The sequence below is a fragment of the Mobula hypostoma genome, chromosome 3, assembly GCF_963921235.1.
Source record: "Mobula hypostoma chromosome 3, sMobHyp1.1, whole genome shotgun sequence".
NCBI classification, from domain to species: domain Eukaryota; kingdom Metazoa; phylum Chordata; class Chondrichthyes; order Myliobatiformes; family Myliobatidae; genus Mobula; species Mobula hypostoma.
In genome coordinates, this window is record NC_086099.1 from 95,717,827 (window position 1) to 95,723,826 (window position 6,000).

The following is a 6,000-nucleotide window of genomic DNA, read 5'->3' on the forward strand; positions in this document are numbered from 1 at the left end:
TCAAGAGGGTGAACCCTTGGAAGGTGCCGGGCCTTGATGGGCACTGTGGTAGGGCACTGAAAACCCGTGCTAACCAATTTCCATTGCATCTGCACACGGGACATTTAACCCCATGACTTACCTCAAACATAAGGAAAGGGCAAATGGCATAACTGGACCAGCGTACATAGATTTAATTCAAAAGCCATTTAGAGTAGTCTGTCAATTTTTACTTGTGCGTATATATAAAAAGCCACTTGCAAATTTCTTAGCTATTTGGGAAGCAGAGAAGCTGAGAGGTAACTGGCCCAATCTAATGATAAAACAGTATCAGTACCTGCAGGAAACATTACATGAAGAAATTACATACAATTTCAGCAAAAAAAAGGAGAATAAAATGGGAAACAATGGACCTGTTCTATGGAGAATGGTTTCACCTGAACAAAAATAGGACCGATATCCTGGTGGATCAAATAATTGTAATGGCAGGAAGGACTCTAAACTAAAAAAGCCACAACAGGATTCAGGTAACAGCAAATATAAAAGTCTAAAAAAATTAGACAACAGTTCAATGATGTCAATAAAGTCAAACAATCTGCATTAAGAAGGTATGGTCCAGAGTTCTGGAGGAGTGCTTACAGGACTGCTTTGAGTCAGTAGACCGGACAATATTCAGACATTCATCTTCGGATCTGAATGAATATGTCACATTTGTCACTGATTTCATCAAGACCTTGTGGATGAGTGTGTGCCCTTGAGAACATGCCAGACATACCCAAACCAAAAGCCACGGATGAACCAGGAGATTCATAGTCTGCTGAGGGCTAGATCTGTGGCATTCAAGACTGGTAATCCAGAACTATACAAGAAGTACGAGTACGACCCATGGAAGGCTATTTTACGAGCAAAAAGAGCAATTCCAATTGAAGTTAGAGTTGGAATTTGATGCATGTCAGCTCTGACGGGGTTTGCAGGCCATTACTTCGCTCATGGTGAAACGTAACATCATGAATGACTGTGATACTTCACTCCCAGATGAGCTCAACATGTTTTATGCATGCTCTGAAAGGGAGAATCAAACTACATCTGTGCAAATCTCTGCAGCATTTGATGACCCTGTAATCTCTTGTCTCGGAGGCCAACGTCAGAACAGCTTTTATGAGGGTGAACCATCACAAGGCATCGGGCCCCCATGGTGTACCTTGTAGGGTACTGAAAACCCATGCCAACCAACTTGCAGGAGTGTTCAAAGACATCTTCAATCTCTCACTGCTGTAGTCCAGGTTTTCCACCTGCTTCAAAAGGGCACCAATCATACCAGTGCCCAAGAAGAGCAGGGTGAGCTGCTTCATTGACTATCTCCCAGTTGCACTCACATCTACTGTGATGAAATGCTTTGAGAGGTTTGTCATGGCCAGAATAAACTCCTGTCTAAGCAAGGACCTGGACCTGCTGCAACTTGCCAATCGCCACAATAGGTCTACAGTGGATACAATTCCACTGGCTCTCCACTCGGCCTTGGATCACCTGGAAAATAGCAATGCTTGTGTCAGGCTTCTGTTTATTGGTTACAGCTCAGCATTCAACATCATCATGCCCTCAGTACTAATTAACAAATTCCAAAACCTGGCTCTCTGTATCTCTCTCTGCAGCCGGATCCTTGACTTCCTCGTCTGGTGACCACAGTCAGTGTGGATCGGAAATAACATCTCCTCTTCACTGACGATCAACATTGGTGCACCTCAAGGCTGCGTGCTTAGCCTACTGCTCTACTCTCTCTATACCCACGACTGTATGGCTAGGCATAGCTCAAACACCATCTATAAATTTACTGATGACACAACTGTTGTTGACAGAATTTCAGATGGTGACGAGGAGGCGTACAGGATTGACGTAGATCAGTTGGGTCAGTGGCATTGCAACAACATCAGTAAGACCAAGGAATTGATCGTGGACTTCAGAAGGGGAAGTCAAGGGAACACACACCAGTTCTTATCGAGGAAACAGCAGTGGAAAGGGTGAGCATTTTCTTTCTTTTTAAATCTTTTTATTGAGTAAGTATACAAAAAAGGTAAGCCATATAAACATTAATACAATGTTAAAGTATAATAAAATTCCAAAAGGTATCAATACCAAAAAAAATACTACAAACAATGTAATTTAAACATAAGAAACCAAGATAACATAATAGTATACTAAATTTTATATATATCAATGGAAAAAAAGAAAAAAAAAAACCCCAAAAAAAACCCACCGTGCAACTAACTAAAAGCAAGGCAAAGCAATGGGCTAACTTGAAACCAAACAGAGTTAAACTTAAAATCACGTCCTCAATCCCGACCTCCATTAAAAACAGTGAAAAAAAAAACAAGAAGGGTAAATATTACATTAAATGAAAATATCGAATAAAAGGTCCCCAAATCCGTTCAAATTTAAATGAAGAATCATAAAGGTTACTTCTAATTTTCTCCAAATTCAAACATAAAATCGTCTGAGAAAACCAAAAAAAGGTAGTTGGAGCATTAAGCTCTTTCCAATGTTGTAAAATACATCTTTTCGCCATTAAAGTAAGAAATGCAATCATTCTACGGGCTGAAGGGGAAAGATTACTAGAAATTTTAGGTAGTCCAAAGATAGCAGTAATAGGGTGAGGAGAGATGTCTATATTTAATACCTTAGAAATAATATTAAAAATATCTCTCCAAAAAGTTTCCAAAGTAGGGCAAGACGAAAACATATGAGTTAAAGAGGCTATCTGCCCCGAACATCTATCACAGAAAGGATTAATATGCGAGTAAAAACGCGCTAACTTATCTTTGGACATATGTGCTCTATGAACCACTTTGAATTGAATTAGGGAATGTTTAGCACAAATAGAGGAAGTATTAACTAATTGTAAAATCTGCCCCCAATCATCCACAGAAATGGTAAGCCCCAATTCCTGTTCCCAATCTACCCTAATCTTATCAAATGGAGCTTTCCTAAGTTTCATAATAATATTATAAATCATAGCCGATGCACCTTTCTGACATGGATTGAGGTTAATTATCGAATCTAAAATATATGTAGGAGGAAGCATTGGAAAGGAAGAAAGTATAGTACTTAGGAAATTTCTAACTTGTAAATATCTAAAAAAATGTATTCTTGATAAGTTATATTTATTAGATAATTGTTCAAAAGACATAAGGGAACCATCTAAAAATAAATCCAAAAACCGTAAAATACCCTTAGTCTTCCAAGTTTGAAAAGCGCGATCCGTAAAGGAGGGAGGAAAAAATATGTTACCTAAAATAGGAATCGCTAACCCAAATTGATTAAGATCAAAAAATTTTCTGAATTGAAACCAGATGCGCAAGGCATATTTAACTATCGGGTTAGAGACCTGCTTAAGGCGTTTCGAATCAAAAGGGAGAGAGGAGCCTAAAATAGAGCCAAGTGTATAACCCTGAACAGATTGTAATTCCAATGCTACCCATTTAGGAATAGATAGTATATCCTGGTCAAGTAACCAAAATTTCATATGTCGAATATTAATAGCCCAATAATAGAATCTAAAGTTAGGTAATGCTAAACCTCCATCTCTCTTAGCTTTCTGTAAATGTATTTTACCCAGTCTCGGATTCTTATTCTGCCAAATAAATGAAGAAATTTTAGAGTCAACTTTATCAAAGAAAGATTTTGGAACGAAAATTGGTAATGCCTGAAACATATATAAAAATTTTGGCAAAAAAAACATCTTAACTGCATTAATACGACCAATCAAAGTTAAATATAAGGGAAACCATTTAGATGAAAGTTGAGTAATATGGTCTATTAATGGTAAAAAGTTAATCTTAAATAAATCTTTGTATTTACAAGTAATTTTAATCCCAAGATATGAAAAATAATTATTAATCAATTTAAATGGAAATTTATAATATAAGGGAAGATGTTTATTAATCGGAAAAAGTTCACTCTTACTAAGATTTAATTTATAACCTGAGAAAAAACCAAATTGTGCTAATAACTCTAAAACAGCAGGAATAGATTTCTCAGGATTAGAAATATATAAAAGTAAATCATCAGCATAGAGTGATAATTTATGGGACTTTAATCCCCGAGTTATGCCAGTAATATTTGAAGATTCTCGAATAGCAATTGCAAGAGGTTCTAATGCAATATCAAATAATAGGGGACTAAGAGGACAGCCTTGTCGAGTACCACGAAAGAGAGGAAAAAAAGGTGAGTTTAAAGAGTTAGTACAAACCGAGGCTACAGGGGAATGATATAACAGTTTAATCCAGGATATAAATTTCAAGCTAAAATTAAACATTTCAAGCACCTTAAATAAATAAGGCCATTCTACTCTATCAAAAGCTTTCTCGGCATCTAAAGAAATAACACACTCAGGAACATTTTGTGAGGGAGTATAAACGATATTTAACAATGTACGAATGTTATAAAAAGAGTAACGACCTTTAATAAAACCCGTTTGGTGTTCCGAAATAATAGAAGGAAGTACTTTTTCTAGTCTATTTGCTAATAACTTAGAAAAAACTTTAGAATCAACATTTAATAAAGATATTGGTCTATAAGATGCACATTGAGCAGGGTCTTTATCCTTCTTTAGTATTAGAGAAATTGATGCTCTATTAAAAGATTCAGGAAGTTTACCAAGTTTCAGAGAAGCCTCAAAAACCCTACAGAGCCAAGGAATCAATAAAGAAGCAAAACATTTATAAAATTCAACGGTAAACCCATCCGGGCCAGGAGCTTTCCCCAGATTCATAGAAAAAATAACATTCTTAATCTCATCCATTGTAATGGAAGTATCTAATAAAGAAGACATATCCTGTGAAATCTGAGGGAAGTCTAACTTATCTAAAAAATCATTCATATATTTAGAATCTCGAGGAGACTCTGATTGATATAAAGAAGAATAAAAATCACAAAAGGTTTGATTAATCCCCACATGATCCAGTATCAATCGATCATTTTGGTTATAAATCTGATTGATTTGAGATTTAACATAATTAGATTTCAATTGATTAGCCAGCAGCTTGCCAATTTTGTCACTGTGAACATAAAAGTCACTTCTTGTTTTCTTTAATTGGTTTACAATCGAGGACGAGAGTAGTAAACTGTGTTCCATTTGAAGTTCAGTTCTTTGTTTGTATAACTCCTCAGAAGGAGCCATAACATATTTCTTATCAATTTCTTTAATCTTGTCCACAATTACCATCTCCTCCTGCTTCTGTTTCTTCCTCAAAGCAGCAGAATACGAAATAATCTGACCCCGAATATAGGCTTTAAAAGTGTCCCAAAGAGTGTTAACCGAAATATCTTCTGTATGGTTAATTGTAAAAAAAAGCTCAATCTGTTCATTCATGAAATTAACAAAGTCCGAGTCCTGAAGCAACAGCGAATTAAAACGCCATTGTCTATTATTTGGTATATTGGCCATAATTTTAATAGAAAGCTTAAGTGGAGCATGATCCGAAATGGTTATAGAATCATAATCACATTTAATCACTGAAGGAATAAGACGAGAATCAATAAAAAAATAATCAATTCTTGAATAGGAATGATGAACATGTGAAAAAAAGGAAAAATCTTTTTCCTAAGGATGCAGAAAACGCCAAATGTCCGTCGACCCAGAATCAGAAAGGAAAAAATTAATCAAATTTGCAGATTTATTAGGTAAGGTCCGTAAAGGAGCCGAACGGTCCAAAGCTGGAGACAAACAGGTATTAAGATCTCCGCCCCAGATCAATGAAAACTCGTTCAAATTCGGAAACTGATTAAACAATGATTTATAAAATTCCGGACAATCCATATTAGGAGCATAAACATTAACCAAAACTACTTTTTTATTAAATAGTAAACCACTAACCAATAAAAATCTACCATTCGGATCAGAAATAATATCCTGTTGTATAAAAGTAACTGAGGAATCAATAAAAATAGAGACGCCTCGAATCTTAGCATTGGAGTTCGAATGAAATTGTTGTCCCTTCCAGAATTTGAAAAAACGTAGTCTGT